At 37.8% G+C, this 11193-nt stretch overlaps 1 long non-coding RNA gene across 3 annotated transcripts; it reads right to left on the minus strand.

Annotated features, from left to right (window-relative positions):
- Positions 1–295: 295 nt before the first annotated feature.
- Positions 296–4884, minus strand: LOC125229006. 3 transcript variants are annotated; one of them, XR_007177357.1, is made up of 4 exons: positions 4380–4884; positions 4188–4302; positions 749–3977; positions 296–537 (listed from the first exon to the last, which is right to left on the minus strand). It is a non-coding gene; the product is annotated as an uncharacterized LOC125229006 (long non-coding RNA). The 3 variants fall into 3 exon arrangements; XR_007177358.1 differs by having other exon boundaries at positions 749–863; positions 941–3977; positions 4188–4884; XR_007177356.1 differs by having other exon boundaries at positions 4188–4884.
- Positions 4885–11193: the final 6309 nt, after the last annotated feature.

An 11193-nucleotide genomic window follows, 5' to 3' on the forward strand; every position in this document is an offset into this window, starting at 1 on the left:
GCATATTAATTGAATAACATATTTGTACTGTTACGATATTTAATTTTATGGGGGGTTTCCTTTAGCTAACGCCAAAATAAAAAAAAATCAAACAACAGTTGAAGAGGAACCAGGTATTTATTGAATTCAGGAAAAAAAAATCTAAATTGATTATGCTAATTTGTTATCCTAGATACACGGTAACAATTGTTTGCCGAGGGCTAGCTCACGAGAACAATAATGTTGAGTTTATATTTTAAGGGAACAAACGTGGGTCAGCGGGCTCTAAATTATCATTACTGGTAGAAACGGATACAGCGGTCAATATATATTAAGGTAGTTACACGGAAGGGCGCCAGAACCGAAAGGCCGGTTCATTCAGTCAATAAGTAAACGTGGAAAGATCTGACCTCGAAACACCACAACTGCCACGTCAGCAGCCTTGGGGTGAAACGTCGGGAGTAGGTAGAACAGCAGCAATCTGCTGCCCACAAGTTACCGGGATACCAGGGGAACCTCTCGCGGCCGGCGCGAGGTTTAGGCGACGCGGCGTGAACCCTGGAATGGTTATACCAGTCTGTAAGTAAAATTCCTAAAAATGGTGCCCGTAAGGGGGGTTTATACCGCCCGCAGGACACGGGGGCTACCTTGGAATTTAAATTTCGAACGACAACGCGTTCCGTGAAACGACCTACTGCTAATTTGGAAGATATATATAACCTACGGAACAAGTTGGCTTCCAACAAGGTTTAAAAAATGTATGACTTACCGTTGATGGAGAAAGGGCCAGCAGAGGGCAAAATTGCACCTATTTCGACATCCGGGCACGCTGGGCGTCGCCTATCACCATCAGAACATGGTTTTATTCACGTCCGATTCCGGGGCTGGAAAATATGCAACGCTTCGTTAGAAACTAACCAACTAAAAAGAAATACACAACCGAATCACTATTGAAACTCACTCAAACGGGCGATTGCGCCCGATTTTGGCCTGGGCCAACGATATCCCTTCAACTCTCTCTCCGGCAAAAAGAAATCCCATCTCATTCGCCATTTTGGACGGGACTAGTGTTGCCAAGCCTAAATCGGCTCACACCGCAAACAGCCGGCTCCGGACGTTCAATGGAAATTAAGTCAACAATAAAATATAATACTAAACTCTTCGCGATTAACGCGGAGCTTAAAAAAAACCCATAATTAAGTCTGGTTACGAATAAAAGGAAGGAAGGCAAACGCTCGATGACGATTTACTTCTATTTTTCAACATGGCAACTATGATCCACGTAAGTCCATAGAGGAATACAAGAGTGCGGCTATCCCACGCTAGATGGCGAGGAAGGCCGATCCAGGATCAGACAGCTCACGGTCGATGACTTCCTGCCGATTTCCGACAGAGGGCGGTAGAAGGCGTAACCTACGCCTTGCATTCCTAAATTTATTACTTTATTAAGGAGAATGAAATTTTATTGTTACAATACTCCCTTCCCCAGAGAAAATTTTGACGTAGGCAAAATTTTGAGCTGGTCTCCAGCTCCAACTACAGGAAATAACGGTAATATAACAGCTACAACTCGAAATCTAAAATCGATAATAAAAAAAACCATCAAAATCGAACCCACGCACTAAACCAGATAAGAATACCTTTTTTTTTTTTTTTTTTTAAGTAAATTACTACAAAACGTCGCATCGTCTATATTTCTTGGCGGCACAGCGAGCTGTACCAGACAGCGGGCTGTACGTCCAAGCGATATAACGGAAGACGGCTTATAGCTAAATGAAATTTCCCTAACTAATATCGGTGACAGCTAAGAATACGAAAATCAGACAATAACACCAGGACAACGAAGCGTATCTACCGGCTGCGTCTATCTACGACACAGGACGGAACGTTTCGACACAACATAAGACATACAAAGGTTGACTGTACAAACCACGTCTCAGGCGACGCAAGTCTGTCGGTCCGACAACACAAAAGAACGTCAACGTTCACGCATATGATTTAAGCCATACCGCAAAGCGTCAACAAGGGTACAACACTGCTATTAAGAATTCTCCGTTTAAATCCGCAAGAATCCGACCAGCCAGTGAAGCTGGAATGCTGGTTTAAAACGCCAGCACCCAGAAAACTACGTGAAGAGAACTTTTAAATCGTTCACTCACCACCAAACATCAAAAGGTAATACGTTTGTGTACAGACGTAACCGTACCATCTGGACACAACGTAAGAACTCCCACTCACAACACATAAAAGGAAAAACGCCTGCCTCCATCGAGACAAACACACAACACCATCACCGATAAACTGGTAAGCCAGTAACCGACGTCGCTAAAGGTAAAAAAATAATCTCGATTTAAGTCGAGAAAAAGGGAAAAAGCAAAAGAAATAAGTACCAAATAACTCTCAGTTTATTTGGCCTTTGAACTCCAAGATAAGATTCAACTTTATATTTTATGAATTAAAAAAAGTTAAGAAACGCCTCAGCAATAAATGTGCCTGACTATACACACACTGCACCACCCATTAGTAATAACATAATATTAATTTTATTTTAAATTTAAATCTCCGCCAGAAAATAATATTAAAAAAAAAAAATGCTCCGCTGACCGACGTTGTTCCCCCATTACACTTATCATGAGGTGCATACTTATTTAGCTACCTACTTATAAGTACAAAAACTTTCCCTAAGGGAATAAAATTTTAATAAAGTTAACTTAAATTATAAGGTTTAACACCTCTGCATAACTGTCCATCTCAAAACGATGCACCTTTTCTAACTATTCAACATCCAACGTTAACCATAATGTTTCAAAGTTAAAAAAAAATTTATATATTTGAAGTCTTCACAGTCCAATATGAAAAGACATCCTGTATCAAATGATACAGTAAATAGTACATGCAAATTTTAAACACTGTAAGTAGTTACCGAAATATTTATAGTAAGGTGGCCATTGCCACATGATATTCAAACTCATATTTATGTAATAAATTATAACCGCTACTAATAATTACTGTAACCTCCCACGAAGGGAGAATAATAACATTATCAACTTTTAAATTTAAAACGTAACACTTTTTCTTTACACAACCGTCCGTTAACATTAAGGCACCTTAGTTATGGTTACCCAAAATGCATACAATCTCTAAATATAAAAAAAAATAGAAATAAAATTGTTACAACTCCACACTGGGTCCCGGTAACCCATAAAAGAATAAAATTATTTATACAAATAGTAATGTCTGTAATTAGTAGTAAGCATTTAAAAAAAAAACTATCTTTCCAAACACTGAAAATATTATCGGAAATAATTCCGCACAACTATTAAGAGGTACTTGCAGCTACAATGACACACAAATACTTAGAATTAAAAAAAAACAAAAGTACCTACTTAATTACAATTATACAAGCCGCACCGTTTCTACCAGAAATTCCTCTAGCTAACAATGTGACTAAAGAGGCTCGCTGATATAACGCCCCACGATGGGCTGACACTGTTACGATATTTAATTTTATGGGGGGTTTCCTTTAGCTAACGCCAAAATAAAAAAAAATCAAACAACAGTTGAAGAGGAACCAGGTATTTATTGAATTCAGGAAAAAAAATCTAAATTGATTATGCTAATTTGTTATCCTAGATACACGGTAACAATTGTTTGCCGAGGGCTAGCTCACGAGAACAATAATGTTGAGTTTATATTTTAAGGGAACAAACGTGGGTCAGCGGGCTCTAAATTATCATTACTGGTAGAAACGGATACAGCGGTCAATATATATTAAGGTAGTTACACGGAAGGGCGCCAGAACCGAAAGGCCGGTTCATTCAGTCAATAAGTAAACGTGGAAAGATCTGACCTCGAAACACCACAACTGCCACGTCAGCAGCCTTGGGGTGAAACGTCGGGAGTAGGTAGAACAGCAGCAATCTGCTGCCCACAAGTTACCGGGATACCAGGGGAACCTCTCGCGGCCGGCGCGAGGTTTAGGCGACGCGGCGTGAACCCTGGAATGGTTATACCAGTCTGTAAGTAAAATTCCTAAAAATGGTGCCCGTAAGGGGGTTTATACCGCCCGCAGGACACGGGGGCTACCTTGGAATTTAAATTTCGAACGACAACGCGTTCCGTGAAACGACCTACTGCTAATTTGGAAGATATATATAACCTACGGAACAAGTTGGCTTCCAACAAGGTTTAAAAAATGTATGACTTACCGTTGATGGAGAAAGGGCCAGCAGAGGGCAAAATTGCACCTATTTCGACATCCGGGCACGCTGGGCGTCGCCTATCACCATCAGAACATGGTTTTATTCACGTCCGATTCCGGGGCTGGAAAATATGCAACGCTTCGTTAGAAACTAACCAACTAAAAAGAAATACACAACCGAATCACTATTGAAACTCACTCAAACGGGCGATTGCGCCCGATTTTGGCCTGGGCCAACGATATCCCTTCAACTCTCTCTCCGGCAAAAAGAAATCCCATCTCATTCGCCATTTTGGACGGGACTAGTGTTGCCAAGCCTAAATCGGCTCACACCGCAAACAGCCGGCTCCGGACGTTCAATGGAAATTAAGTCAACAATAAAATATAATACTAAACTCTTCGCGATTAACGCGGAGCTTAAAAAAACCCATAATTAAGTCTGGTTACGAATAAAAGGAAGGAAGGCAAACGCTCGATGACGATTTACTTCTATTTTTCAACATGGCAACTATGATCCACGTAAGTCCATAGAGGAATACAAGAGTGCGGCTATCCCACGCTAGATGGCGAGGAAGGCCGATCCAGGATCAGACAGCTCACGGTCGATGACTTCCTGCCGATTTCCGACAGAGGGCGGTAGAAGGCGTAACCTACGCCTTGCATTCCTAAATTTATTACTTTATTAAGGAGAATGAAATTTTATTGTTACAGTACCTATTTGAAGTGTAAAATAATACCTGTTGACGTATAAAATGTAAATTTTATGAATAAATCATTGAATTGAATTGAATTGAATATGAATGTTTCTGTTCTTTGCCATACGACTAAATAAATAAATTAAACAGATGTTTTACCGTTACAAGTTGGTACCCAAACATCCGGCTCTATAACGTGAACAACTATTAAACTGCGAGAATTAGCTTCCGAACTAACTCACTCGGCCCGATGTTACATATACTGAACATAGATGGAAACTACTCGGAAGAGCCAAATTTAAATGATTTTGTGGTGCTATTGCCCTAGCAAATACCTAGTCACATTTTAGGGCTTTGTAGCAAGACTGGCTAAAACGAAATCATAAAGATTTTGAACCCGTATGTCACAGCCATTTTACTCAAAAAATATAAGGCAAATTAGAAAACGATCCAGTTCACTTGTCAGAGGTAAACAAATATTTTATGTAGTACTAGCATTTGCCCACGGCTTCGCTCGCGTTAGAAAGAGACCTATGTCACTCTCCATCCCTTCAACTATCTCCACTTAAAAAATCACGTCGATCCGTTTTGTGGTGAAAGATGGACAAACAAACAGACACACACACTTTCCCATTTATAATATTAGTATGGATTCTAGAGATACTGTTTCAAATGGTTTTTAAGTAATGGGCAATATATTAAGGAGACAGATAAATAACGACTCTTGGTGCTGATTTATATGTAACATACATTTATATTTGTATCTTTCTAACAAGTGAAAATAAATTCTTTGTAAAAATAAAAGGTACCTCACAATATAACCATATAAGATATATTATATCTTTTGCATCGGCTTTATAATATCAGTGTAAAATGTATAGGCATTTCCATGGCAATATCAGATCCGTGGTAACATGTAACCTATACTCGTTTCGGTCAGTGTTGCTCTAGTTTACTAGTTTGTGGACGCCATCGGGAGACCTGCTCGCATGAGTACTTGCCCTATCGACTAGCAAAGCCAATGGAGTTTGTGTATCCGTAGAGTATACATCGGTTGCGAAAGTTTAACCTATCGGTTTTTAAATAGCCGTTGGGGAAAATTTTACTTTGTAGGTATTAGTCGCGGGAAGCAGCTTCTTTGAATGCCTGGAAGTTGGATTTTTGAGATCTAAAAAGATCCTACTCTCTTTGTTTCAATAGTAGCGTTATGATTTGGACAATATTGTAGTTATATTACTATTTATTTGGGTGCGTATCGATCAATATAACTTTTTTTGATATACTTTTAGTCGTTATAACGATCATTTGATATAATTATTGAACCATATAACAACAAATGATATACTAACAAATTGTATAATTCTTATTTAATATAATGATCATTTTTTCGAAAAACATTTATTATAACATACTTTTAGTATAATGCTTATTTCCGATAATAAATAAATTGTATAACACATATTGATTCTTTCTAAAGCTCAGTTAGAATAAAAAAAATTAGAATAAATTAGATCCATCATTTACCAGAAAAGTAGATTAGCTTAGAACTGTGACCCCTAGACACAACGCGCTGCTACCAGAAATAATAGGTTAGGTTAGGTTAGAACTGCGACCCTTAAACACATCTACTGTCAGAAAAGTAGGTTAGGTTAGGTTAGAACTGTGATCCCTTAAAAAAAGAATAAAATTAATTCATGAAATGTTTTATACTGTTTGGTAGTTACATATATTATACTAGTCGTATATCAATGGATAGTTATACCATAAAACAGTTATTATAAATAATTGTTATACGAAATAATGATTATACAAAATAAAAGTAGATGTTTTGTGGTTATACCAAATGTTAATTATGTCAAATGAGTGATTATATCCTTTAAAAATATACCAAATGTTGTTATATAAAATGTTACTATACCAAAAAAGTTATACCAATCATTACACACCCTATTTATTTTACGTTTAACATTTTACTAACGTTGAAATTATATTTTTTTATTTAAAAATAAATTTATATGCAATATGATCATGGTTTTCAATTAACAAATTAGTATTGGTAAATTGGATTAACATTGATTGCAGTTATTAAATCCACTTTAGAATGGACATAAATACACATGTGTAGGTATCAGTGGCGGGGCGTGAAAATTTTCGTTGGTAAAGCCGGAGGTGTTTTGTATGGACTTCTACAGATACTAGAGAATTTTAGGGAACCCGTTGGAAATCGAGTTGTATTGACGTTCCGCCACTGGTACTTAGGCATGTCAGTAAATATGGAAATCTCTAAACAAAGTTAGCCGAGCTGACATTTTGATAACATTCGGATGCAGTAATGTCGCAACGGTAATGCAGTGGCAGGTGACACCTTAATGTTATCTTAACTTTACGAGTATGTACAGTCAACCAATTGGAACCCTAGGCCACTCTACAACCATCTCAAAATGACAAACAATAAGAGATTCCTTACAATCAGATTTATAACGTCACTATGACATAGTTTTACAGTGGCCTAGGGTTGCAATTGGTTGACTGTACCTAATAGCAGTTGGAGAGCGTGTGCGTAGCCGAATGCACAAACGCTCACGAAACGAAACGCTCGTAGATATCTATCTCTATCGCTCTTGCGTATAGGCGCGACAGAGCCAGACTACCTTTCGCGGCGTTTCGTTTTCGTTTCGCGTCGTAGAAACGCCATTCGGCTACGGGGCCTGGAGATGCTAAATTAAGATTTACTCGGGCCTAGCCAGCTATTACACTTGTAAGAATAGATTGCAGGTAAAATTACAACAAACGGTTACATAATGTTTTTCTGTGACTAGGAAATTGTAAATTCTATTTCTTAAGTAGTAGAAACAATCATGTCAGATATTGGAAGTTTCAATAGCGCAAAAAAAAAAATCAGCCTCGAGGAAGTCAAATAAAACGTTGTTTTGAACATTTGTGTCCTTACCACTTGCTTTCGGTTTGCTGGACAATATCTCACGCACTTGAGTATTTCTGAGTGTATTTTTTTTAAATTCTGATGACCTATTCCGGACTTATTAACCTGTTTTAGGATGCAACCTCTTGCATCCCCCATGCATTCCACACGATTACTCGACATTTCCCGGATGACCACACATGTTGTATGTTTATCTATTCCTCGCTCATGTTAATTCCAAAAAAATCCTTGGGCTCCCCTACCATAATACAAATTAAATAGTGACCTCTATCTGTGTCTTTGTGCCTGCAGTCCTGAACGTATGCATGAACATGACGGCACCTGTGTATGGGATTATATATATATACTTATAGAGATGAACTAAACTCCCAATAAACTCAAGAAGACTTGCTTTGTGGGTATTCGGACTACGCACTTACCGGTCGCATATTTGTTTGGTGAGCACATATACTTGATAATGATAACAATTGATATACTTAGTCATTTTTGCATGCCATCTTACAAAGGTCATGTACATACATACATAAATACATACAATCACGCCTGTGTCCCATGAAAGGGTAGGCAGAGCACATGAAACTACTCGGGTTTCAATGCCACTCTTGGCAAATAAGGGGTAAAGGTCATGTACATTATAAATAATAATAAATATTAGAGGAAATTCTTACACAGATTGACTGAGCCCCACGGTAAGCTCAAGAAGGCTTGTATTGTGGGTATTCAGACAACAATATACATAATATACAAATACTTACATACATGGAAAACGTCCATCGACTCAGGAACAAATATCTGTACTCATCACACAAATAAATGCCCTTACCGGGATTCGAACCCAGAACCGCGGCTCAGCAGGCAGTGTCACTACCGACAGAGCCAAACCGGTCGTCAAAAAGTTATGTTTTCCTACAATGCTCTTTCCACACAGCAAAAAGGTCTAAGTAGTCTAGACAGAAGTGAGCGACATGTAAACAGGTTTGTTACGCAACTAACATTTGGTTTCACTGAACTAGTACCTAAGGAAGGAAATGGCAACTAACCGTCGTACAGAATCTTGTGGTTTGATAGGCACGACGCCTGTGTACCGGTGTCTTATGAGCCCAGTGCCAGTGCAGAGAAAATACACATACACGGTGTAACATGAGAAAACCGAATAATTTTAACAGCGTATTCCTGATCACATTTCAAGAGCTAAAAGTCCTATTAGTGCGGGGCGGAAACGGCGAATTAGTATGAATGTATAGTCCCTGCTGGCAGAAAGCATGAAACTTGGCATGTACATATATAGCATATAGGTTTATAAGAAAAAAAATAAGTAGAAACACAGTTTGGAGACTGAACGCACCCATTCAATAGGGAATTGAGCTGTTTCAATACCTATACAAACATACATAGTCGTCTATGTACACAAAGAAATATGGCGCTTCTTGTTAACAGCTTTCACAACTTTCACAAGACAGAACATTCTGTCTTCAGAATCAAAGCTGCTAAAAAAAAATCTGAAGACAGAATCAAAGCTGTTAACAAAAAATGTTTTGTTCAAGAAGCGCCATATTTCCTCGCGCGTTTCAATACCTATATTGAAACAGCTCAATTCCCTATTGAATGGGTGCGTTCAGTCTCCAAACTCATAAACTACACTTTTTATATCCACTTTGATATTGTATCTGGCTTTATACAGGGTGTAACATAAGACACTCAAAATATTTTGATCACGCATTTTTGAGGTAAAAAAAGGAAGAAAAATTATACTAGTTTCGAAAAATGTGTGTTCAAATTTGTGTTTGGTGGTCTTCCACCACGACTATTGATATACTTGACTTCTTCATACCACTGTTCCTATACACATTTATTATTTAATAGCGGACGGCGAATAATTGGAAAATATAACCTCGGTCTGTTCAAAGCCGTGGTAAATAGGCTATATTACTAAATCAAATCGCCTCCATAGATACCAAATTCCAAAACAAAACAAATACTTTTGTAAAACGCACGAATTTTTTTTACATACCGGGTGTCCCGTAAATCAACGCCAAAATTAAAAGGGGTGATAGCATATCTCATTAGCATTTATTAAGCAAATGACCTTAATGAAAATGTTATGGTTTTTGAGATATGGTCCGTTTAATTTATAAAACCAAAAAATAATAGTGCCAATATCTAGAAAACCATGACATTTTAATTAAGGTAAAATTCGCTTAATAAATATGATAGCTAATGAGGAAGTCCTCTCACCCCTTTTAATTTTTGCGTTGGTTTTACGGGACACCGTGTATAAAGAAAAATTATCAGAAAGTTATCGTACCGTTTAAGTTTTAATAAGCAATGTGTTTAGAGGTAATGTTCAACTAGCCGTGAAAACTGAAAGCGAGAGTTCAGCGAGACTGCGCCATTTTGCGTAATAGGTTGAGTTAGCACCAGTCGAGTACACAAAGTTCCTAACCTCTTGTTCTGTACATTTTTTTTATTTACATAAAATAAGATACTAAAATATAACAACACTAAGGACACAATCAAATACATCAAATTATTTTTTAAATCACAACTATTGGTGGGTATCTAACTTTGTACTGAACAAAAGTTAATTCTTAGCGTATGGCTGTCTCAGTGCTGGTTTTTCATTAGAAAGTGAAAAGATAAGCAATGTATAATTTTCGTTATATAAATAAAATAAATATTATAGGACATTCTTACACAAATTGTCTGAGGCCCACGGTAAGCTCAAGAAGGCTTGTGTTGTGGGTACTCAGACAACGATATATATAATATATAAATACTTATATACATAGAAAACATCCATGACTCAGGAACAATTATCTGTGCTCATCACACAAATAAATTCTCTTACCGGGATTCGAACCCGGGACCGCGGCGCAGCAGGCAGGGTCACTACTCACTACCGACTGCGCCAGACCGGTCGTCAATATTAAGTAAGGGTTTCCGTAACACCTGATTCCAACGCCAAATCAAATTTTAAGACACTTTAAATGATTATTGTCATTTCATGTATGGATCATCTCATCTCTCATTAAGTTTGTTTTAACATGTGACCGCGCGGTGACCGCTTTCCATCAGGCGGACCGTATGCTTGTTTGCCACCGACGTAGTATAAAAAAACATGTACAATGTTTACGTGTTGCATTGCAACCAGGCAACCACGTCACGTCCTCAGCTGTTTTATAAGGGACAAAGTTATTATTTAAAGGTGTTTTTCGGATTCCGAGAGAGGGTCACGTTTGAGAAGTTTTATTACTCAGTTGGGAAGATAACAATGGCATTAATTTTGATTTGATTTTTTTAGTGGTTCATTCATTTGACATTAAGTTTCTATTTATAATTATTTAATAACGTTTTCCCTCACAAATTTAACTGATAAT

The sequence above is a fragment of the Leguminivora glycinivorella genome, chromosome 8 (assembly GCF_023078275.1).
Source record: "Leguminivora glycinivorella isolate SPB_JAAS2020 chromosome 8, LegGlyc_1.1, whole genome shotgun sequence".
NCBI classification, from domain to species: domain Eukaryota; kingdom Metazoa; phylum Arthropoda; class Insecta; order Lepidoptera; family Tortricidae; genus Leguminivora; species Leguminivora glycinivorella.